The 25708-nt window shown below is 46.6% G+C and overlaps 1 protein-coding gene across 1 annotated transcript in view; it reads left to right on the top strand.

Annotated features, from left to right (window-relative positions):
* The first annotated feature begins 246 nt into the window (after positions 1-246).
* Positions 247-25708, top strand: part of CGNL1 (cingulin like 1) — a 149607-nt gene continuing 124145 nt past the window's right edge. The window contains exon 1 of the mRNA XM_054716199.1: positions 247-283. The gene's annotated coding sequence lies outside the window, so the exon portion shown is untranslated. The remainder of the gene's footprint in view (positions 284-25708) is intronic.

Raw genomic sequence — 25708 nt, 5'->3', positions numbered from 1 at the left:
GGGAGCGGCGGCCCGGGGAGGGGAGGGCCGGGCGGGCGGCAGGAGGGCGTGGGGCGGCCTGCCCTGGAAGGGGCGTCGGGCCCCTCGCTACCCGGCTCGGGCCGCGAGGCCGGCGGCCGCTGGGGCGGGTCTGGCCCCGCCCGGCCCCCTGCCCCTCCTCCCCGGGGCGGGCGGCGGGGGCGTGGCCGGCTGCCCGGGCCTCCCGGCGGCGCGGCGGCCCCTGCACTCGGCCGGGCTGTGCTGGCTGCGGCGGGAGCGGGACCCGGTGGCGGCGGCGGCGGCGGTAAGTGAGCCAACGCGGGAGCCGGGCCGGGTGGGTGCGCCCACCGGGACCCGAGGGGCGAGGTGTCTCCGAGGGCCGCGGCGCCCGGGGCGGCTCGGGCTGTGCCAGGTGCGCCGCGCTCAGCCCGCGTCTCCCGGAGCAGCGCTGCGCCCGCCGCAGGCGCGGGTCCCCGGCGGGAAGGTGCGCTCCTGGCGCCCGCGGCGCCCCGCCGGGAGGCGTGCGGAACACATGGCGGGGTCCGGGGGGCACCGCGGCGGGGCTGGGGGTAGGAGGAGGCTCTCAGCACCCCCCTCCAGTGCAGAGGGATTGGCAGCCTTCGCACCCCTACCTGGACCCTCGGGCCCGAGTGACAGCTCGGAGGAAGCCGCGGTTCCTCTGGGAGCCACACGGAGCGCCCAGCCCCTGTCCTGCCCTGTTTTATTTCATTTCCCGGGGTGCTCCCTGAAAAAGAAAGGGGACCCCTTTCCCTGGCCTTCCCTGCCCCGGCAGGTAGACCCCCAGCGCCCCGCCTCTCTTGCAGCAATATCCTAGCTTTCCAAGGGACTTTTCCAAGTTGCATCACTGTTTGGCCTGTAGACAGGTGCTTGGCTGTCATATTGGAGTTAGTTACACGGAATTTTAAAAACCTTTGTACATATGTGTGTACCCCCTCACCCCAAGGAAGCATCGCCTTTCCGACTCCGCTCAAACACGTTGGGGGTTCTCAGACCTGGCTGCGCGTCTAGTGGGTTCTTACAGATTCTGGTGTCTAGGTCCCACCTCTAGAAATCGGACTCAGGTGGGCCGGGGAGCAGCCCGGGCAGTGGAGTTCACACAGCCAGGTGATTGTGAGGCGCCGCCACCTTTGAGCAGCTCTGCCCTGGGGCTTGCTCCCACAGCCGCTGCCTGAACTAGGTGAGTCCCAACGCAGGACTCATCACGGGCACTTCTCTCTCTTCCCTTCCTTCAGACTTGCTCCCTGATCCGGCATCCTGGCTCCCGTCAGGCACTGGACAGCCTGGTGGCTGGTGCCTTCCAACCTTAGACCGCAGACCCCGCTGGCCCCTGGAGTTCCCTTTGTTTCTCCTCTCTGTTTACAGTAAACGTGCACCTGGGCACTGTCTGCCCTGCAGGCGGGAGTGTGGGGATGGAAGCCATGAAGTCCTTGGGAGGGTCAAGGTTATCACACGGGTGGTCTTATTCAGAGAAAACTAAGTAAGAGTTTGACTTGTCCTATTTGGAAAGGATTTCAGATTAAAAGGAGGAAATATACTTCCAGAACCCAGCTTTTGGAGACAGATAATGATTTTGCATAAATGTGGAGAATTTTCCTTCAAGAAAGCAAGCTAACAAGGTCCGTAAGGTTGATATTGTGTTAAGGTGTGCGCATTTGTGGCTGAGCTTTATTCCCAATGTGTGATCACACCCAGCAGATACAACACAGTGTCTGTTTCTTATTGGTAGACTAACTTGAGCTTGGGACTTAGTGCCTCACAGTAAGTAGTATGGCACATCTGAGGTGCGACTTCAGCCACTTTTCAGATGATCTCAAAAATGGTAGTGAAATAAGATTAACAAAAAATTGAACATACACACACACACACGTATATGGTTTAATTATATATTTTATTAAGAAACTGTGTTTTCAGTGTCAGTGTTATTATTGTGACAGTCTCTTGGGATTTTGGTTACTTTACTGTTGTGCCCAAGTAGGATGTTTGTATTAGATTCCCACCTGGGTGCTGCCACCTGGCCACAAATGGTTGGATTTAACTTTTTCTTCGGTGCTGGCCCTCCATATTGCATTATTAGTAAAGTGGGATGGAATACTTTCAAAAGAATGCCCTCCAGCGGGGAGGAACATTTGTGTTCACTTCTAGTTCCTAACATGAGTCAAAAGAATATTTATTTTTCTTGAAAAATAAAGATTGTGGAGTTGGTTTTTCTCTTTTCCCAGCTTCCGCTGCCATGCCCTGCTCCTATGGCTGCATGCAGTTGCTGAGAGTGGGGCCACTGTAGGAGCCCTCTTAATTGTCTTGGCCTGAGAAGGGAGGTTATGTGGAGTGCATGCTCTCACAGGGTGGCCCCTGACCCCAGCCCTCAACCTTTGGGGAACAAGACCATATGGAAAGTGTTTTCCTGCATCCCTCCCCCCCCAGGCCAACAACATGAAACTGTTATCGAATAGTTTGTTAACTTGCTAATCTTATCTCCTTTTGAGGGGGAAATGTTTATTTGAGGATGCTATCGAACTCTTTGGTGTCTGAAAAGCTGCACCCGAACAGCAATGGTCACACTATGAATATAATAGTACATTTTGTAAAGAAAGAAAGAAAAAGTGTAAGTAACTATGGACCTAAAAAGATTTATTGGAACATTTCTCTCTTCGGGGTAGCAGCTCTACTAGTAAACTTCTAAAGTGATTTAGACGAATGTAAGCGAAGAAAAAAAAAAGTTAGTGAGGGCCTCTCCATTTAGCGGAAGGGAAGACAGCACTCAGAAGGGTGAGCTTTGATTCCTGTTAAGAATAGACTGTCCTATTGGCTTCCTTTTTTTTTCTTCCAGTAGAGACAGTTAATATGTTGTACCAATGGGTGGTTCAAGAAATTTAATGGCCTCCTTAACTCCCTCTCCCCTTGAAACCCATTTATTTAAGAGATGCTATTGACCTTTTAAACACACACATACACACACACACACAACTGATATTGTGCTTTTCCTTTCTGTTCCTCCCCTGACCCTGGCACTAAAGGGCATTGGAATGGCTGAGAGGTTGGCATCACAGGAGAAAAACAAAGTTCAAGGGCAATTGAAAATTGAGTAATTTTCCCTGAATGACCAAGTGCTTACTTTATTCTGTCATGTGACATTGCTCTTATCAAGAAACAAGTTGTGACATGAAAACCCTGAAAATGGGGGGTCGTGGGGAAATGGGAATAGCACCAGGGTCGTTTTGCTTTCACATAGGGTAAGCTCATTGGAGTTTTCAGTTCCCCCTTACCATCTTTCTTAGCGCACTGTTATCCCCCAAACCGCTATCCCTGGGAGAGAGACAGTGCTTCATTTTAAATCTGCACTAAGTTTTTGTTGTTTCATTTTTTTTTTTTATTCACTCATTTAGCAAATTCTTACAAAGTCCCCACTCCTCCCAGAGCTCTGTATTCCTCCAGGACTTCTTGGAAAACAGGGTAACAGTCCCTGACCACCCCCCCCCCCCCGAGCTTGCAGTTGGGTGGGTTACAGTGTGTTGGGAACTCGTAGAATAAAGATGAACACAGAGAGCCGTGCGGGTAGCCAGGTACCACCTGGCTAGCCTCCCCTGGATAGGCACCTACTCAGTTCATTGGTGCAAGAAAAACTTCACTCCAGTTTAAGTTAGAATTTAAGTCCCTCCAAGTTTCACATGACCGATTTCAGATACTTTTCTGACAGAGGAGAGGGAAGGGTGCGGGCCCAGATCACTCCCAGAAGTGGGGAGTGAAGAAAGATTCAGGCAGGTGCATTTTGCTCAAGGGGTATGTACTTAACCAAGTTGTGCAAGGGTATATTCCCCGGGGGTGGCCAACTGGTGGAGAATGTGGCTGGATCTATCTTTGGCAAATGGTAACTGGCAGAATAGGTTTATTAGTTAGCAGGGGCGGACATTCGCTCTCTATCCTACTGTTGTCACTTCCGCTCAGGTCTCCTTCGAAAGACTGAAAACTGGACTTCACACTGTTTTTCCCTTGGGAAGGTGGTTTCCAAATAGCCAAGCCACAGGGCTAATAACCCCAGGGTTAGAAGAGTCGTTACCCTTTGTTCATTGACTGCCTTCCAAGTGCCAGGTAGTATGCTCAGCGCCTGTTTTCCATTCTCTGAATCCGAGTGCTCCTGAGAGGCAGGTGGCAGTGGCCTCGCTTTACAGAGGAGGAAACTGAGGCTCAAAGACAAACTGGATCTTGTGGCAGCTCATAGGTCAGAAGTGGCAGGGTTGAGGGTCAACAGAGCTTGGGTCTGTCGGAATGAAAAGCTGAGTTCTCCCACTGCTCCTTATTCCTCTTCAGCAGAGTTGATTGAGAAATTGAATTTTCAGTGCCTTAGGTCTGGGTTCACTTACTGTTTTCCTCCACTTGAGGATGTGGGCTTGTCATCCCAAGGGAAATTTTATGAAGTCCCACTTTTCTTCCTTCCTTCCTTCCTTCCTTCCTTTCTTCCTTCCTTCCTTTCTTTCTTTTCTTTTCTTTCTTTCTTTCTTTCTTTCTCTCTTTCTTTAATTAATTTATTTTTTCTTGATTTCAGAGAGGAAGGAAGAGGGAGAGAGAGATAGAAACATCAATGATGAGAGAGACTCATTGATCGGCTGCCTCCTGCACGCCACACACTGGGGATGGAGCCCACAGCCTGGGCATGTGCCCTTGACTGGAACTGAACCTGGGACCCTTCAGTCTGCAGGCCGATGCTCTATTCACTGAGCCAAACCAGCTAGGGCTGTTTTTTTTTGTTTTGTTTTTAAATAGGGTAGAGTAAGCTGTTCAGAAAGGCTCTGAATAGATCCCAAATCCTAGGTTAGAGAGACATTAGCTCCATATTTCTTCAAGCTCTGCAAACCTCTGAGTTTCTGTAGGTAATTGGTTGTTGGGTAAGTGATTAAAAACAAAATTCACTGTTGAGCATGGTGGAGCAAAACCACGCTGTGCACATCCAGTTCCTATTTATGGGGTACTTGAGACAAAAACAAAACTGTGCTGCATAGTAATTACCTCAAGCTCTTAAAATTACAGGTGGGAAGGGCTCCCAGGCCGAGTGGAACTATAATTAGCCAGGATGAGTTTAAGACAGGCTCACTGAGTGGGTGTTCCTTACCACGGTGGGCTCAGCTCACCTGAGGAGGGTCAGTGCCAGGGAACATTTCCACGGGACGCCGTGGAGGGTCGTCATGGAGTTGGAGTGTTTGGGATTAGAGCACCGGGCGTATGTCCTGCATGGGGACTATCTGCCAGTTTCTTTGTTCGAGGGTGGCGTATCTTCCCAGCCACCCAATCACAGCGGTCCCTGCTTGCCTTAGGGAGAGTCCATAATGGTTAGGGCTGTGGATGTTTAGTTTAGGTTGTTGTTGTTTTTTTGTCTATAAAGGCCCTTTATTATTAACAATCTTTCGCTGTTGCTTATCTCTTTGCTGGAGGATTGAGACAAGATGACCAAGACTTTCTGGTTTTGACTTCAATCATTTTCTTGGCTTTTACATCTGACTTCCCCTGACTCTCTCTCCTTGTATTTGATAGCATTTGAAACAGCATTCTCTTTTCCTTTGAAAATTTGGGGTCCATGCAGGGAAGAGGACCTCCTGTGTCCATGACCTCGCCCGGGGATCCCGTGGCACGGCAGTGGTGCTAGTCTGGTTTTCCAGGAGGGGACCCTGGTGAGGTTTCAGCCCAGACTAAGTGGGAGTTTGGGAATTCCAGCTCAGGGTTTCAGACTCTAAATAGCTGCTGTCTTTTGATTTTATTACAAAGGAAAAAGAAATGACCTAGTTTTGAAGTCACAAAGAGGTTCTAGTATATCTTATGAGCTATCGTTGAGCTTCATTGTAGCTGAATTAATCGTTTAAAAAATAATATTTGATTCGTCACCATTTTTGCCTGTGAGACTTTTATTCCCCTTATTAAAAACAGTGGCTTACTCAGCATTACACAGCGGCAGCTGAAAAGTTGGTCAGCTTCTCTCCTAGCCCTAATCAAATCTCAAAAACCTGGAAAGTTTGCTGAGAGTGGTGATTACAGTGAAAGCTTTAGGAGTTGGGGAGGAACTGATAGAGAAAGAATGAAGGGAGAGATAACCGAGAGAATAGTTTGCAAAGGGACTTGCAGGGTGGAGTTTACCAAACTTAAGATTTCTTTGACTTGTGAGTTTCAGGTTTGGGGCTGGAGTACCTTTGTTCCAGTTGCAGCCAGTTCAGCTCAGCTCTGTCTGCACTGCCCTGGGCCACCTGCAAGGTTTTCTTAATTTTAATTTTTTTTGGTGGAGGGTAGGGGGATGGGTGAGTGGGTGGTTGGTGGGGTGGGGTGTAGGGTGGGAGAGAGGAAATAGAGTGTGTGTGGGGGGGATTAGAGCTACTGCTTACCTGGTTCTTCATGTTCATTCTGCTCAGGGCATGGCCACCTGGCACTGCAGGTCTGGGCACCTGCAATGAGTCCAGCTTTCTGGGTGTGAGGCAGCCGGGTGGCGTACAAAACATGGTCTTAGGCTCTACAGCAGCGGTTCTCAACCTGTGTCGCCTAAGACCATCGGAAAACACAGATATTTACATTACGATTCATTAACAGTAGCAAAATTACAGTTAGGAAGTAGCAACGAAAATAATTTTCTGGTTGGGGGTCACCACAACATGAGGAACTGTATTAAAGGGTCGCGGCATTAGAAAGGTTGAGAACAACTAGGGCACTTACCTCCAGCCCTGCTGAGAGAGTTACCCTAGCAACTCTAATCATGAACCCATTTTACAGGCGAGGGAAGCAAGGCCGTGAGAACATTGAGTAGCTTGTCAGAGTTGTGCAGCTACCAAGTGTTCACACTTGTCTGGCCCGGAGCTGTGCTGTTAACGACTTAGCTGGCTCTCTGCACCCGGAGCTCTGGTGCTGCCCTGGCTCTTCATTCATTCTCTCAGTTCACCCTCTCATTCATTTCTTCCACAGATTATTGACTGCTTGTCAGTGCCTTTATCTCAGCAATTAGAACCCCATCGGTGCCCTTTGGTACAGGCCTGGACTCCCCCCTACCTGTAAACCTAGCAAGAGGACCGAGCTCTCCACTGACCTTGCTCCCCTGGGTCTAGCAGAAAGTGGGTGCTCGGCAAAGCTTTGTGGAAGGAAGGATGGAAGTCAGCGGGCCTTTTGAAACTGGACATGCTTGTATTTCGTCTAGCTGTCTCTCTCTGGCTGCCACAGAGATTTCTAAACAGCAAAACGACGAGTGCTAAGAAAAACAACCAGAGAATTCTTGATAAAAGCATGTTTTCAAAAGTGTATTTCAAGTTCTCATGGCCAGTGTGTGTTTGTGTTTAATGCATTTATTAGGTGAAGGGCTCGCAGACCCCCAGCCTGCAGATTATTGTGAGGAAAGGAGTCCTTTCAGACTTCCAGGCATTGTGGGGCCTGTTTTTGCCAGCAGAGCCAGCAGGGCATGTTTTCTTTGGAGTTAAGGACCACATGTCATTGGAGGGTTCAAGTACCCGCCATCCATTTGCCTAGGGCCAGGTCCCGTGTAACGTTGAAATACACCAGTTGGTGTCCTAACCAGTTTGGCTCAGTGGATAGAGCGTCGGCCTGCAGACTGAAGGGTCCCAGGTTTGATTCCGGTCAAGGGCATGTACCTTGGTTGTGGGCACATCCCCAGTAGGGGGTGTGCAGGAGGCAGCTGATTGATGTTTCTCTCTCATCCATGTTTCTAACTCTCTCTCCCTCTCTCTCCCTTCCTCTCTGTAAAAAATATCAAATCTGTTAAATAAATAAATAAATTCTTTAAAAAAAGAAATACACCAGTTGGTAGAAACTAGTAGTTCTCTTTCGTGTTCTCATTCTTTCTTCACGCCATGGGGTAAGAGTGTTGGGGTCTCAACTACTCGGATTGGAAGCCACATTTGCCCAGCACTAGAGTGGGGTGATTTGGGCCGGTTCCTCTTCCATTTCGGGTTTGTTTCCTCATCTGTAAAATGGGGATGTAGTGCTTATTATAGAGTATTGGGGCCACACCTCTGACATAGTATAGTGGCTCTCACTGGGGGACACATTCTTGGTTGTCATGACTGAGGGTGGTGGCGGCTACTGGCATCTCGTTGGTGGAGGCCCGGAAAGCTGCTTCCCGTGTGCAGGGCAGCCCCACAGCAAACAGTCTAGCCCCAGATGCCCAATAGTGCCAAGGCCGAGGGCCTCGGCAGTGGGACCTGGAACAGTGCTGGCTGTTTTTAACATCTTTCATCTAATGGAGCTGTTGGCCGGTGACAAAGGGCCCTCCTTTCTTAAGTAGGGTGTGTGTGTGTGTGTGTGTGTGTGTGTGTGTGTAAGGAATTTAACTTTTTATCAATGCTTCTGGATTACCCCACAGGTGTCCCTGCCGCCAAGAAGAGCTACTTTTCTCTCTCCTCTCCAGGGGAAGCTCCTTGACTTCATTTGTAATTGCTTGCATCTATTTACATATAACAAGCACATGCAATTTGCATATAAATAACTTATATGCTAAACAAATCCCTTATCTTCTCCTGGTATTTAAACCCGACTCCTCAGGCTGAAGGCAGAGTGGGGCCCTGGAGTAGAAGCCTGAGGCTGGTTACAGACTGTGAAGCTTGCTTCTCGCCTGGGTAAAAGGACAAGTAATCACATCACCCTCCTATCTTATCATGTTGTTCCCAGGACTAAAGACAACAAAGCTGCCCACGGGGAAATGAGCTCTGTGTGCGCGAGTGAAGGGGTAGTATGATTCCTAAGGTGTGTTTTAGAGAAGCCTGTTCACAAGTGGCCACATACTGAATGCCACTAAAGAAGGATCAGCGCTCAGCCGACAAAGGGTATCCTCTCGTGGGCAGAGTAGTGAACTGGCCCAGAGGACATTCCTGCTGCAGAGTGTGTGCTTCCGAGGCAGCGAGCGGGTAGCCACCTGGCCACCCTACCTCCCATGCACCCTCTGGCTTTCCCTTTGTGTGTGACCCTGGGCAAGCTCCTTGACCTCTTTGCACTTTGGCCTTCTCACCTGTGGAATGGGGCTCATGGTGACAGTACCACCTCCCTGAGGACAGGTGTGGGGGAGTGATGTGTCCTTGGGAAGTACACGGTGCCCATGGGAAGCTCAGCTTAATCAAGGAGTTGTTATTAGTAAAATAATATTATTTATTACTTTGGCCTACAGCATATATATTTTTACTCAGGTGTGGAAGGGATTGCTCCTGGGGTAGGGGCTGAGAAAGGATTTTTCTGGAGTTCCTGGTATCAGGAATTTTTTTTAAAAAATTGTGTTTAAAATATAGATGACATAAAGTTGACCCGTTTAACCAATTTGAAGAGTACAGTTCAGTGGTATTAAGTACAGTCACTGCATTGTACAACCATCATCACTATCAAGTTCCAGAACCCTTCATCATCCCAGAGGAAGCCTGCACCCATTCCACGGTCACTTCACATCCCTCCCTCTCCCGGGCCCTGGCACCCACGGGTCTCCTTTCTGTTGCTGGAATGGACTGATCTGGATATTTTACATAAAATGGAATCACACAGTATGTTGCCTTTTGTGTCTGGCTTCCTTCACAGTGTAATGTTTTCCAGATTCAGCCCTGTGTTATAGCAGGTACCAGCACCATTCACCCCAGCCTCAGCTCCCTCTGGCCCGTGGTCCCATGTTATGTCTTGTTTTCAGGTTTGAAAATGCCTTCATTTATTTTGGTCTTTTGTGGTCGGCCTTATTTTTTCCACCCAGTGATTCTACTGACCCTTGAAATGAATATTGGAATGAAGCTCTCATGCCAGGTTCTGGGTGCTGCTGGGGAGTAGGTCTCGCTCGGTATTTTATTTCTGCTGAAGAGTTATCGGCAGTATCACATGCAGGGGCCTTGAGCTGTGCTTCATTGCCCCGGGACAGCGTGGCAGGTTTTAAAAACAAGTGTCTGGAAAACACCCACAGGCCCCTCATTTCTCTGTTTAAAAGCTTTCCATGATGAGAAGTGGCCCTCAATTAAGTCGTTTAATAAAAACCTCCCTCTGTTTTAAAGCATTCTTGGGAAGTGTTTACATTTAACGCCACCGAGGGCTTCTAAATGAGGAGCTGTGGAGTGAGTGATCCTTAACCTGTGACTTTAATAAGATGCTTTGCTTTGGATTTCCAGGTGGAGGCCTGGGCCAGATTTGTAGCTTGTCATTGACCCAGACAATCTTGACTCTCACCTCTCCCCTCCCCCAGCCACCCCTGGTAGAAGATTCAGAGAGGCCCAAAGCCCTTAGAGATGCAAAACTAGCTGTGTGGGGAGAGACTAGACTGAAAGAGGTGATGCCTCCCTCCCTGGCATCTCCCCCTCATTCTGGCCTTAGTGACAGGGTGGGGGCCTCGGTAAGAAGAGACTGAAGCATTTAGGAGAGCAGCGTGGGCTTCTGAGCTGCTGGGTCCTTCTGGAGGCCAGGCCTGAGCTTTCACCAGGGTTTGGAACTTGCTTGTGCTCCGGAGGCCGAGGGCCCTGGTAGGTGAGGAGGCTCTACTTTTGCTGTGATTTTGGAGGTGAGTAGGCTCCACAAGAGGAAGCAGGATGTTGGCAGCTTAACGGGGTTTGCTGAGGGAAACGGCAGGCTTTGTTGTAGAAAAGCTGAGTCTTGAAATAAAGGATGCTGCAGGACGGCCTTCCTTTGTGCCGCTTTCCTGGGGATCCTGAGCGAGAACAGGAGGGCGGGAAGGAAGCCCAGAGTCGCTGGCAAGGTTGGGATTTACAGAGGCTGCAGGGCCTGGCTGTTCTGGGTCCAAGTCCTGGCTCCCTGAAGGGGCAGCAGTTACTCAGGGCATGTCCTCTAATGTTGTAGTTCATACTAGAGGCCTGATGCATGAAATTCGTGCAAGAGTAGGCCTTCCTCCCCCCGGCTGCCAGCACCAGCTTCCCTCCAGCAACTGGGACCCGGGCTTCCCTCGCAGAAGGAGGCCCTGCCCACCTGCCGCAGCCCACCGGTCAGTGGCCTGGGCCTCCCTCTGTGGGCCGATCATGGGGCAATGGCTGGTCCCCCGGACCAATCGCATCACACCTGCCTTGGCTGGCCTGGCGCCAGTGGGTGTCATAGCATTGTCCCAGATAGTTGTCTGGATGGTCGTCTGGATGGTTGTTCTGCTGTTTGGCTGTTCGGTCGATTTGTATATTACGCTTTTATTATATAGGATGTCTAAAGTGCTTACAACAATGTCTGCATGGGAAGGTGTGTATGTGTGCCATCTTATTATTCTGACACTTCCCTTTTGTGAATTCCCAGCTGGAATCATTAGAACCGCTCCTTGTTTTCAGAGCTAATCCACATCTATACCCCGTAGGTTTGGGAAAGGCTGATATCACTGGACCCTTAAAAATACATGACACATAGATGGAGAAGTCATATTTGATGAGTCTATTAATGTTCTCTGAGGGAGAAGATAAATGTGGGAAGAAGGGCAAACCAGTGGATATAATTTGTTTAGACTTTTAAAAGACCTTTGCAAAGACTTGGTGCCAAAGGTCATTAAGTGTTTGAGCCTCCAACAACTCTCTGTGTGGGGGTGAGCGTAAGAAGGAATATGGCCGAAATCCATCTTCTGAATGGTCTCAAAAGCTCTTTCTATCTTTTAAAAAATAACTTCTGGTTCCTAACTGTCTTTTAAGTAAATAGTACATTTGTAGAAGGATGTAGATTCCACCACCAGTCAATATAATTCCACCATCAGTCAATACCTGTAGAGATGCTGAATTTCATCCCTTCTGTGATTTGACCCAGGACAATGAATGAATGAATGAATGAAACAAATGGAAGCTCTGTTGACACAGCTCTCTCTCCCCAGTAGGATTTAGGAAGCTTGGAGTTTTGCTGGAGTAAAAGGACACAGGCAGGAGTAGGTTGCCTTTGTAGCTTCATTTTGCTCAGCTCCCTGTGGGCCTCACATGGTGTCTCATGTAGGAGTGCTCTGTGTGTGTTTCAACGATGAATGAATTATGAGCTCTTTAAAATAGGCATGGATATTTTATTATTGCATGTCTCTATGTGCCAGGCAAACTTACCTTTATATTTGCTCGTACGACATTTGCATTATTTTTTTGCTCTATAATAATATTGCTGGGTAACAAATAATCCCAGATCTCGTTGCTTAACAACTATTTATTTTCCCACTTGCTCATCTGTTGGTTGGGAATGGTTAGGTTGACTTAGGCTTGGCCAGGCTAGACTACAGGCTTCTGTTTGGCTTCCTGTCTGTCCCCCATGTGCATATCCTGGGACCCAGGCTGAAGGGGCATCAGTTACCTAGGGCATGCTCATCTCGTGGCAGATCACAGTAGCATAGGAGGGCAAAACCTCTTAAGGCTTTAGCTCATAACCTCTGTGTTGTCATTTCCGCAGACATTCCACTGGCCAAGGTGAATCACATGGCCAACCTCAGTATCCGTGAGGTGGGGGAGTAGAGTTGGGCCATTCTAGTGGGAGGGACTGTAAAGTCACATGGCAAAGACGGTGGACATATAACCCCATTATAGGGAACTGAGGCCCTGGGAACAGTGCTTGGATCCACCACAGTGGTAGAGAATGAATGAGAGAAAAGAGGGAAGTGTGGGCCAAACCAGCCTTTTGGGAGCTTGCTAAACCAAGGCCATCTGGTAGCGCCTAGACTTGGGTAGGATATAAATTAGCCTGGCATGCGCTGACCCTTGGCTGGCTGAATGGCCAGTGTATTCATTCACTGTGACGGTGTTCCTGGGGGACCGTTCATCGGCGGGAGGAGCAGAGTGATGGGCTGGGTTTTCTTCTGGTGAACAGCCGTGACCTGACATGCTGCCTTCTGTGGTGGCAGGAGAGTGACAGGCAGAGAGCAAAGAGGACAAAGAGGGCCAAAGTGTCCAGGGAGGCCACGGGCTTGGCTTACTCCTCACATGGTCACCTCTTAGGATAGGTCTGCGGGAAGTCAGTCTAAATCTCACCTTTAATAGTCAGTGACAGTTTATCATCAGGACCATCATGCACCCTGTCCCCATCTTTGTAAGGACCCTGGGCCTTCGTTTCCAGAACTCTGCTGTCATATCTGAAGAAACAGACCTTGGGAAATTCATGACTTCTCTTCAGCCACCCGTCTTAGATCCAAACTAGGTCGCCCAGTTCCCTGGGCTTGATTTTCCATGCGTTCCTGTCTCAGCCCAGGCAGCCTGCGACTGAAGGCATCCCAGGGTATCCCGGCCCTGTGAGGACGGGCCTCTCCCTGAAGGAGCCAAGTGAGCTTTGGGCCACACTGTGGTGCCTCAGGAGGAGCAGAAGGGACCTCTCTGCAATGGGCCCTTTTAGTGAAGGGCTGCTAGACTCCGAGGAAGAGAAGGCTCTGGCCCGTAAGTGAAAATGCACTGAAATTAGATGGAGACTAAACCCCATGAAGCTGAGGGTGGGAGGGAGGAGCAGACACTCTCACATGCTGGGGGCGGGGGGGGGGGGAGGCATTATATATCCCCTGGACTTCTTTTTGGAGAGCAGTTTGGCAGTGGGGATATTTCACCTGCAGATAACCAAAACCCAGTTAAAAGTGATTTAAGTAGTAAGGACATTTATTATCTCATGTAAACCAGAGTCCAGAGTTAGGGCAGTTTGGGAGTTAATGAATGGAATACTACATGCTTCTCCTCGTAGCTCTTTGCCAGGCTCAGGGTTTGATATTCGTGCTCAAGCTTGTCTCACGGTGCCAATGTGGTTGCAGCTTCTCCAACTCATACCCTCACTCCCAGAGATGTCCAGAGGCAGGAAAAGAGGCAAGCAGAGAAACCCTGACTAGCAGTGCCTGGAGAACTTTCATGCCCGTTAGGCACATATGGGTCTGATGCCCACACCTGGGCCAATGACTGGCATGGGGAGATGGGGCTTCCGAAGCTCACTTAGGTCCATCTGGGGCCTAGATAAGGGCCCAGCCTTCCCTGAAGCGCGTGGGCACTGGGCGGAGGGGACGATCCTGGAGCTTTGCTGGCGGGGGAAACGGGCAGTTGCTACAGGTAGCCGCTGGTGTGTCAGTCACAGCTTTATCTGTCACAATCAAGAATGTACGTAACTCAGCCCTTCCACAGTTAGGAAGTTATCGTACAAATACACCTGTACAAGTGTGCTGGCTCACACACACAGGTGTGTATTGCAGCATTATAATAGCAAACTACTGGCAATAACCTAAATCTCTCTCAGCAGGGAGTAGTTAAGTAAATTAAGGTATAAGCATAATGTGGAATTGGGCAAGTCTGTACATATTGATAAAGAAAAAAATTTAAAATTATACTATTAAGTATTTTTTTAAAGCAAAGTACAAATCAGTACATATTCTGAGATCTCATTTTTATTCAAAAAAATGTTTTAATTCTTGATTGCAAATATACATTTCTGGAAGATGTCCCAAGAAATGTGGTTATTTGGGCTGTGGGGATTGGCGATGTGGTTGGGAGGGATGTTTTCTTTTTCACCTCATGCCCTTTTGACTGTTTAAGTTTTATATGAACCACGGTATGTATTTCCTTTATGATAAAAAGGAAACAAAAGGTGTTTTATTAGTGTGTGTGCAGGGGCTTCAGGAGAGGACACCGGGCCCTACGTGTGCATTCTCAGAAACATGGTTGGAAGGGGATGGGCGTGCCATTGGCTGTGTGACGTCCACTTGAGGGGAGGTTGTGGAAGGAAAAGCGTCCAGGAGTGAAATAAGGTCAAGGCCATTTTCTATCTCTTGGTACATGGCACCGTGTCTTACACATAATGGAGTCAAATACACATTTGAGGAATGAATGGCTGGATCAATCAAGATCCAGAGCAACTTTATAAAGTGTGCAAACCAAACCAAGCAGCTCAAGTCGGCAAGAAAGTAGGTTCTGTTGGAAATTTATGTTGCAAATAAAATATGGCTGCCGTTTCCTACTTTTTCCTTGAGCTCCCAGAATCTAATTCATTGCTAGGAATCAGTGCAGTATGCAGTTTTCTATTCATCATCCATCTCACACCGAAGGCTACTGTGCCAGGTTCTGGATCAAAAGCTGAACAAGGTTATACAACTCAGGGTAAGAGCAAAGACAGGAGCCACCATCATGTGTTACTGTGTTTGCATGTGACTTCCAGGGAGAGGTATCTAGAAGTCCAGAAGTCCTAAAGCTGTTAAGGATAGAATGAGCAAATTATTTTTTTGTGGGCTTTTTTTTTTTTTTCTTTTTAGCAAAATAAGGTTCTTTGATACCTGGACTAATCAGAAAATTGTTCTTAATTATGCCACTCTGATAATAAGGAAAAACCACAGTTAACAATAGTGAGTAGGGATTTTTGGCCAGTGTTGGTAGAAAAGTATGAATCTGCCGATTGGCAAAAAGAATTTTATGTAGTAGTATTTTCAAACATAATTCTCTTCCACATAGAAAAGCAAAGGCATATGAGTAGTAAAAAGCCTTTTTATTAGAGAGGGTGGGGGAGGGGAAGGAGGGTGCTACCCTTGTGCTGTGCTGATATTCTTCATAATCCCTTTGCTTGAGGGCTCTCTCTCTCTGAGTTTGATTCTTGTAAATCAAAGAAAGAATGTTGTGACTGACATTTCCATTGAGTCGCTTTAACTTTCATACCCTTGGGTTTTAGCATTTAGCCCTTCTGTAATGGCTACCGGATGCCCACTCTATTCAGACGATGATATTGTTGAACTAATGGTAAGATCATTTCCTTTGGAACAAAATGAAAAGCTTTTTGTGCTCACAATTGGAGGAAAATATAAAATTTTAGTAGGCCTCCCCTGCAGGTTGAAAAGAGTCCATGTTTGAACACCACCCACTTTGCAGCTCAGCTGTGCCGGGGAAAGGCTCCAACGTGTTTTTGAAATACAAAAATCCAATGTACCTTTTCACTGTGTTTTCACAATGGGCCCTTAGAAATATTTTAAAGAGGAGTAATAGGTCATTGATACATTATGCTCTAGAGCAGTGGTTCTCAACCTTTCTAATGCCGCGACCTTTTAATACAGTTCCTCATGTTGTGGTGACCCCCAGCCATAAAATTATTTTCGTTGCTACTTCATAACTGTAATTTTGCTACTATTATGAATCGTAATGTAAATATCTGTGTTTTCTGATGATCTTAGGCGACCCTGCTAGCAGTTCTCAGGTTGCAGTTATGAAGTAGCAACGAAAATAATTTTATGGTTGGGGGTCACCACAACATGAGGAACTGTATTAAAGGGTCACGGCATTAGGAAGGTTGAGAACCACTGCTCTAGAGTGATTTAAATTATGAGAGTGGAAGAGAGAGAGAGAGAGAGAGAGAGAAAGAGAGAGAGAGAGAGAGAGAGAGAGAGAGAGAGAGAAAAGAAAGAGAAGGAGGAGGAGGAGGAGAGAAGAGGGAAGGAAGGAGGGAGCATTTGTGTGTGTGCATGTATATACATCCTATCTAATAAAAGAGTAATATGCAAATTAACCATCATTCCACTACATCCACAAGCCACTCCCAGCAGCCAATCAGGAGTGAATATTCAAATTAACCCAACCAAGATGGCTTCAGCCACAGAGAGCAGGAGGGAGGCTTGGGTTTCCCCGGCGATGGAGGAAGCCAAGCTTTCCGCATACCCTGGCTGGCCCAGGCCTCCGTTTAAGGCTACAAAGTTTCAATTATAGAAGATAAATAAATCCCAACAGAAATGGCTGCTACCACAGAGCGAGCAGAAGGCTTGGCTCTGCTCCAGGCTACAAAGTTTCAATTGTAGAAGATAAATAAATCCCAGTTACCAGGGCCTCCACTTGGGTCACCAGGGGGCTTGGCTGGCCTGCAAACCACCACAGGCCCCTTGCCCAGGCCGCCCCATGCCTCAAGGAAACCCTCACCCTGATCCAGGACACCCTTCATGGCAAACCAGCCAGCCCCCACCAATGCACCAGGCCTCTATCCTACCTAATAAAAGAGTAATATGCATATTGACCATCACTCCAACACACAAGATGGCTGCCCCCATGCGGTCAAAGATCTTGCCCCCATGTGGACACAAGATGGCCACCACAAGATGGCCAGCAGGGGAGGGCAGTTGGGAAGGACCAGGCCTGCAATGGAGGGCAGTTTGGGGCGATCAAGCCTGCAGGGGAGGGCAGTTAGGGGTGACAAGGCTGGCAGAGGAGAGAAGTTGGGGGCAAACAGGCTGGCAGGGGAGCAGTTAGACATCAATCAGGCTGGCAGGGGGAGTGGTTAGGGGGTGATCAGGCTGGCAGGCAGAAGTGGTTAGGGGCAATCAAGAAGGCAGGCAGGTGAGCAATTGGGAGCCAGCAGTCCTGGATTGTGAGAGGAATGTCCGATTGCCTGTTTAGGCCCGATCCCACCGGGATCGGGTCTATACGGGCAGTCAGACATCCCTCGAGGGGTCCCAGATTGGAGAGGGTGCAGTCTGGGCTGAGGGACACCCCCGCCCCCATGCACAAATTTCATGCACCGGGCCTCTAGTATATACATAAAACTAAATATTCATGTTCATGTGACATAATCTTAGTATACATCCTCCTCTGGTTTTTAGGTACTCTCTCCTGTATCTGCAAAATATGTGATTAAATATTATAATTTTAGACATATTCTGCATCTACATCAGAAAATATAATAAAAATGGATAATAACACTAATATAGTACTCAATAGTGCTTAGTACTGTGTTAAGCACTTAATATTTATTAACTCATTAGTCCTTATAATAACCCTATTATTATCCCAATTATCAATTGAGGAAACTGAGACATAGAGAGATTAAGTAACTTGCCCAGGATGATATAGCTAGTAAGTGTTGGGTCTGTGTTCAAGTCCAGGCAGTCTGTCTTTCTTTAGTTGAAAGCAAATTAAAATTTAATTGAAACAAAAATTTATGAGACATACGTCATTCCTAAATCTGCAGTTTAATCTTGGAAATTGGGGATTATTCAGTGTGTATAGTGTGTCATGTAACTGAAATAATCTTATATAACCTGTATTCCTTGTTTCATAACCAATCTTCTAAATTGCTTTCCATAGCAAGCATATACATTAAAAATTATTTTAGATGTAAATCTGAAATGCATTAAAGGGCAGTCAATTTAGCTAGTCCACATGAAAAACTTTTAACAGAGATTTTCTTGTCTCCCCTCTTTCCTTAGGGAAGAAAGATGAGCTCTTTCAGTTCCCAAATGACTCCTCAATTTAAAATGAATTATTCCACCAGAATAAAATATTCTTTCTTCTCTTGCAGCAAAAGCAGCTACTGCTTTCAAAAGCTAACATCATTTTTCTTTTCAATAGTCTGTGATTAATCCTGATGCCCGACTCCTGCCAGTTTCCTTTCTTTGAAAACTCAGCAGCAACAAAATAGTGATTCACCCTTCTCCTTGAAATAAGTGCTGTGGTTGGTGTTCTGCAGACTTCTGCGTGCCCAGGTCACAGCCAGCGCTTCTGGCCTTGAGAGTTAGATAAGAGCAAGAACTGGGGGAGAAAGCTTAGTGTGAGTCCTCACTGCCTGGCACCCAAGAAGACCTCAGGAGATGCCCGCCCCCTCTGCTGCTGTGGTTATGCATTGTGCTTTTGCCTTGTGCTGGGTTTTGTGTTAAACACTACCTGCATTGCCTAATGTAATTCTTATCACATTTCCATCAAGCCAGTGATGTTTTTGTTTTTATCCCCATTTACAGATGTAGTAAAGGGAAGCTTAGAGAGGTTAAGAAATTTGACCAAGGCCATACAGCTAGTAAATTGTTAGAGCTATTGTGCAAACCCAGATTTTTAATTTTTTTTAAAAGTACAAAGGTGAAGAAATTATAAGTGTGCAGAATCTTTCAGAAGTTTTTTGTGCTTCCTCTCAGCAAAGATAACCACCATCCTTTTTCTATCACCATAGGTGAATTTTGACTGTTCTTGAACTTCATTAAATAATAGAATAATATTCATATAGAACATACCCTTTAGCATCAGGTTTTTGTTTTTTTTTCATTCAACATTATGTCTGAAATTCATCTATTGATGTGTATGTAGCAGTAACTTGTTCTTTCTCATTGCTAAATACGTTGCTACATTTATTTAGGTCTATTTTATAAGTATACCTTGCTAATTGAGTAACTACTATTGATGGTCTTTTGGATTGTTTGTAGTTCTTGGCTGTTATTAATAGTGATACACTCTTGTATATGCATGTAAATTCTTTGGGTATATATCTAGGAGCAGAAGTGCCTGGGTATTTATATATGTGAAGTTGTGGTCAATACTGTGAAACAGTTTTCCAGAGTGGTGTGTGAGTTTCAGTGGTTCCAGTATCAACATTTGGTATTGTGTGTCATCTTCACTTAGTTATTCTAGTGAGTGTATAGTGGAACTGTGTTGTATCAAACTGGATTTGACTCAACAGCTGTTTATTGTAAAACATTTGGAAAATACAGGAAGTGTAAAATGAAAATTAGAAACTGTTTTCAATTCTGTGATCAAGATATACAGTCATATGCCACATCATGTTTTGGTCAATGATGGACCACATATACAATGGTGATCCCATAAGATTATAATGGAACTGAAAAATTCCTGTAACCTAGTGACATTGTAGTCGTGGTAATGTGGTAGTGCAATGCATTACTCTGTGTTTGTAGTGATGCTGGTGTATACTGTGCAGCCAGCTGTATAAAAGTAGAGCATATGCAATTATATCTATATATATAAAAGCCTAAGTGACCATTACAATGGAAGGACCGAAACGACCGGTTGCTATGATGTGCATTGACCACCAGGGGCCAGATACTCAATGTAGAAGCTGCCCCCAGCCTGCAGGCCCCGATCGCCGATGAGGACTGCCAGCCAACCACCCAGTCCCTACCCCTGGCCTGGCCCCCGGGCTGGGATGGGGAGCCAGGGGTGGGTGGCGGTGGACGTGGGCCGTGAGGGAAGGATGCAGGGAACCATGTGGTGGTGGCGCGTGGGCAGTGAGGGAAGGCAGGGAACCTGATTGGCCCTGATCATGGCGGCAGTTGGCCCCTCTCCCCAGCCAGCAGGCCCCGATCGCTGGCCAGGCCTAGGGACCCTACCCATGCACAAATTTTGTGCACTGGGCCTCTAGTGTAGTACATAATACTTGATAATGATAATAACTGACTATGTTACTGGTTTATGTATTTACTATACTATGCTTGTTATTATTTAGAGTGTACTCTTTCTACTTATAAAAAAAGTTTGCTATAAACAGTATGCCATTTTATGCCAGCAGCAGCTTCATACATACATCTCATGTTTACTGCATCTCTTGATTGCATTATTTCTCTTGTGCTTGATTTAATCTCATATTGTTTTGTACAGAAACATGCTGTACAGACACAGAGCCTAGGAGCAATGGGCCAGACCATATAGCCTAGGTGTGGAGCAGGCTATACTATCTAGGTTTGGGTTAGTACACACTGTGATGTTCACAGAACGACAAAACCACCTACTGATGATTTTTCTGAATGTATCCCTGTTGTTAAGTGGCTCATGACTGTATAGCTGTTAATATTTGGGTGTATTTCCTTTCCTCACAGCATGTATGTATGTATGTATATATATATGCTAAATACAAAACTGGAGTTGTTTCATGCAAGAAAGATACTGTCAAAGGGGGTATTTTGGGTGCCCATATAATGACATAGGAAAGCAATGAGTGGAATGCCCAGGAATAGTCTTAGTGATACTATATGTGTGCATTGTATTGCTGTTTTCCTATTACATTTGGAGGAAGAAGGAAAGAGGAAAGGAAGCCAGCGTTTATGTGCTGCCGCCATGCCCGGGGAACCGTGGTGCTGGGAATGATATACCCTTCCGGAGTAGACTGGAGCGCTGTGGGAAAGTGTAGCCTACATGGCAGCCAGATATGTGCAGCATGTTTGAAAAATAACTCTGTTTCACACCTAGTGACCGAGCCTGTTGGAAACCTGGGCTTGCATCAGAGTGTAAATTGAGTTTCATTAAACTGGCGGTTGTTTGCCCAGGTTTGAGGGCACACATTCCCCTATTGTTTTAACCCACTTGAACATTAACTCACTTGAATGGAGAATACTTCATTACTTAGTGCACAAGCTTCACATTTTAAAACAATGCCCTGTTTCCTTTAAATGTATTCAATCCAGTTGCTGGTGGTTCAACATTGATTTTAATCTCAAAATCCTAAGTATAGTCTATATTTGAGTACTTTGCATTATTGGCTGAATCTTCGTGACAATCAGTGGAGATCTCTTGGTTTTCTCTTAAGAGCAGAGGGTATGGGATCTTTGTATTGAGGATTGTTGACCTAGGTAAAGTTCTCTCATGAGTATAAGTTAATTTTGTGTGTGTGTGCATTACTTTTAAGAATAATGAATATTAAGTCTAATGGCTTTTAAAAAAAACCACCAGAATTCATAAAACCTAATTCAGTAAATACAACCTAAGTAAAAACAATAGCTTAGCTATATAACATGTTGGGCAGTTGGATATTTCATATTAGTTCATTTTTTTCTGATTTCTGAAATTTCTTCAGGTGGTAAGATACATGTATGTATTCTACTTTTATATAACTGGCTATGCAGTGGGTAGGGACACATTTCCTAGACACTAAATAAAACTGACCATTTTCATTCTTATTGATCTTATTTGTCATGTGGAGATAGCATCTTTAGAGGCTCTAGGTGCGCACATCCCCTTGTTCCTCGTGAAATAGTTGTGGAAATTGCTGTGCATCTGATTCTTGTGGCTGCTTTCTGTGGTTCTTCTGTCAGCGGCTCCCACAGCAGCTCACACTCTGTGTCATTGCTTCTACTTCGCTTTGGGTTAGGAATTGTGACTTCCGACTGTGCGGGATGTGGGTAAGAGGAAAAGGAAGAAGGAAGCTGATGTAGAATTGTGTTACGTGTTGGGTGCTGGGTTTGAGACAGCCTGCTGCCTAAAAAGGAAACCATGGGCTTCCCAGCATCACTGTTTTACATGTTCAGTGGCCATTTCAGCCTCCACTGATTTTTTTTTCTATTATAATAACTTGTTTGTAATAAAAATTGAAGCACTACGGAAATGTGTGATGTAAGTTGAAAGCACCCTATTTTATCACCTCCAGTCATACTTACTCTTCAAGAATTTGGTAAACTCTTTTTTTTTTTTTAGATTTTTAGAAGTAACTATAGAAACGAGACTACACAATAACTACATACATTGTTTTGATACTTAAAAAAAAGTATCTTAATACTTTCCATGGTCGTGTGTATATAAACCTTATTTTTTAAATGGCTTCCTGGTTTTCCACAATGTGGTTTTATCATAATTTAGCTAACCTCTTATTAATGGACATTCGAGTTATTATAAATACGTTGTATGTAGTATTTAATGCTCTTGGCAGTGTATTTGTATAATTCTTCTGTTTATGGTTAATTATTAGAATTAAACTGCTGGGTTAGATGGCGTGCACATTTTAAAGTTTTATATTGTCTGCAATAAACGTGCCAATTTCACTTTTGTTCTCCACCCTTATAAAGGCCATTTCTCCGTATTCCCTGGTGTTTTCAAAGTACACACTGGGAGTCAGAAGTGTCAGATGAGGCATTTTGGAGCTTCAGTTTTTAGTCAGATGAGAGAACTTTATTTTCTGGGTGTAAGAGGCAAGAAAGAGGAGAAATGGGTTCATCTTAGTCAAGAAGAGAGACATTCCGGGCCCAGAGAAGGAGTAGAATGAATAGAAAGAAGAAGACAGCAGGGAGAATGCTGGTCTTCTACCTGAAGCCATCCCTCCGTGCCCTCTGGTCTGGGCATGAGGGAGGTCTGCCCTGGCCCCGGGGTCTTCCTTAACTCTTGCCTCCCTTCTCACCATTTCCGGATAACCTGCATGAGTAACCCCAGGGAACGGGAACCCTCCTATTTCCATGAAGATACCAATCACTGTTCTTAATTTTTAGCAACAGAAACTAACCCTGGCAGATCTAAGTGGAGAGAATATACTGTGAAGACATTGTAAGGCTCACAGGATTTCTGGGAAGGTGGGAGCGGAGGGAAGTGGGGTGGTCCCACCTCAGGCACGCTCTGATTAGGCCATGCCACCAGGGGCCAGGCTGCAGCTGGTACTCGGGTCCACTCCCTAGCTGCTGGAGGGGCAGAGGTGAGAAATGGCCCTTTTCATTCCTGCCAGTTGATGGTGGAGCCTGCCTCACTTGGGGACTCCTATGAATGGTGGGGGTTCCCCAACACGGGAAGGGATTGCGTTCAGGTACTGACTGAAATATACATCACCTCCAGCCTCCCTCCCTGGGATCTTGAGATCTCAGAGGAGGGGAGATAGATGTAGAGATATACTTACAGAGCCATGCACACTTACATATTTGTTTTAAAGTCACCCCTTAAGCACCCCACTTTAGGTGGCTTTGCAGCACCCAGAAGCACATGTCTGAAGGTGTTGGGTCTAACTGCTGGGGTTGGGATTCTGTAGGTGGTTGTACCATGTGTGCTGGTGGCGAGGTGAGTATGATTTACTTGGAGATGGGATCTAGCCTGGAAACTAAGACTCTTCTGCAGGAAGACCTGGGTAGGGTGATTGGATGATCTGATTATTTGTGTTTGGGAATCTGCAAGCCCAAATTCAAATTTCCCAGAGAGGTGATTTCAGGAAAGAGAGGCCTGGATTATGGGTGAAATGACCTGGGTTCTCATTCTAGTTTCACCTAACAACGAATAGGGACCCTGGACAAGTTCCATGACTGTTACTGTTTCCCCATACTTGAAATGAGAGTTTGGGTGAAGTCACTGTTTTTGAACCAGGTCACCCATCAGAAGAATTGCCTGGGGTTTGTGTGTGTGTGTGTGTGCGTGCGTGCGCGCGCATGCAGAATTTTAGGCCTCACCCCTAAACCATCTATCAGAATTTCCAAAGTGGGTCTCGGATTTGTGTTTTTAAAAAGCTCCCAGGTGATTCCAGCAGAGCCACAGTCCTAAGGAGGCCTAAGAAATGTTACCGGCTTTGTTTCATGAAATATGTTCAACTCAAAGGTGGATAGTTTGGGAAAATTGCTATTATAACTTATTCAAAACACCTTCAACTTAATGAAGTTTTTAGTTGTCTCTGAAGAATACTGTCATTTGAGCCTTCATCCCTCAATACTTCCCCCCCCCCCCCCCCTACTAGCAGCTCTTCTGATCTTAGGGAGAGCTCCAAATTGGCTCATCCTCAAATTGTCCTTCATGCATTCTATTGGCAAGATTGCTAATTTCATATTCCTTCCTATCTTCTCCGTCAGTAACCAAAAGCCTGATTTTTTTTTTTTTTTGAGGGTGTAGCAATGTGCAAAGATAAGCAACTCTGTATCTCAACCTCTCTTTCACCTGGATAGGGGCCAGTGACTTAAGCTCTAGTCAATGAAAGGTGAGTGTTAAGTGTGGGCTTATGGGAACATCCCAGGAACTGACTTGTATGGACAGTACATCTCTTTGCTTTTGCTCTGTCTTCCTACCTACTGCTTGGAACATGGACATGATGGCTGAGACCCAGCAGCCATCTAGGTCATGAGGTAACCGTGAAGATGGAAGTCATGCTCTAAGCAAGTGGAGCACGAAGCAGGAGCCCGGATCCCAGTGGCCATGGAGCCACAGTACCAGCCCTCCACTGCTTACCTCCATGCTTCCTTCTTATTGTTGGAGCCAAAGCTATTTCGTGTTTTCCAGTATCTGCAGCTGAACTTAACCGATACCCTTGCTGTGTTTTCCACCCCATCTTGAAGGTGGCTTGTCCATAGTAGGTGCTTGGTGAGTGTTTGACAAGTTCAATGCCCAATGGCATTGAGGTGGGATGTTTAAAGGCTCCAACCGCTCTGACCTCTGTCCTTCCTGCCGTAGATTACATTTCTCATAGGGACCTTTTGTTTTTCCTATTCCAACTGCCAGGAGGGTATTTCTTAGTCCTTTGTTCGGGCTTGAAGGCTACAGGCGCGAATATTTTACAAGGCAAGTGGGCAGTAGGCCTTTAAGATTCCAGCTGCATGCACACACTATTTCAAATGAAAATCTAAGGGCAGGGCGCTTTGTCTGAATCTTCTCAAGAAATTGGAGGTGGAGGCTCGAATGATGTCAGACAAGCCCACTATGGAATCCTTTGCTTTCATGTGGAGGCTGTACTTTCCACAGCACCTGCCAGCAACTTGATGTCAGGGGAGTCTTTGGAAAGTTAAGGAGTCTTGGTTGCCAGCTATTGACAAGGGGTCTGCCTTCTCAGTGGCAGCCTCGGAGGTGGTCTTGGCCAGACCCGACTGGCCCTGACTCATGCTGAGCCCAGTCGGCTAGGCTGACACGCCCCTCTTTGGGGCCCAGGACAACATGCTGGTTTCCTGGAAGCATTTAGGCTAAGATTCTGCTGCTAAGAAAATGAGAATGTTTTTGCAAGTATGCACTAATGGGAGTGTGTTTAAAGCTCTTTTTCCCCCTTAAGAGTAAGCCCTTTTCAAGAGAAGACAGGGTTAAAGGAAAGCCACCCCAAATAAAAAGCAAAACCTGGGAGGTGAATTAACTCTTCACTGATGCCAAGGAGTTTATTTCAAAACTAGAGGCCTGGTGCACGAAAATTCGTGCATTGGGGTGGGGGGGTGGGGGGAGTCCCTCAGTCTGGCCTGCACCCTCTCACAATCCAGGATCCCTTGGGTAGGGACCCTAGGCCTGGCCTGAGATCAGGGCCTATTGGGGATTTCCTTCCCCCTGGCTGTAGGCAGCTGGCCCCACCCCTGTCGCGGCCACTGCTTGCCTTCTTTGCAGCGCTGCCCCTCCCCCCTCGC

This window comes from Eptesicus fuscus, chromosome 5 (genome assembly GCF_027574615.1).
Source record: "Eptesicus fuscus isolate TK198812 chromosome 5, DD_ASM_mEF_20220401, whole genome shotgun sequence".
Taxonomy (NCBI): domain Eukaryota; kingdom Metazoa; phylum Chordata; class Mammalia; order Chiroptera; family Vespertilionidae; genus Eptesicus; species Eptesicus fuscus.
Note: the sequence above shows the minus strand (reverse complement) of the source record. Positions and strands in the feature narration are given on the sequence as shown.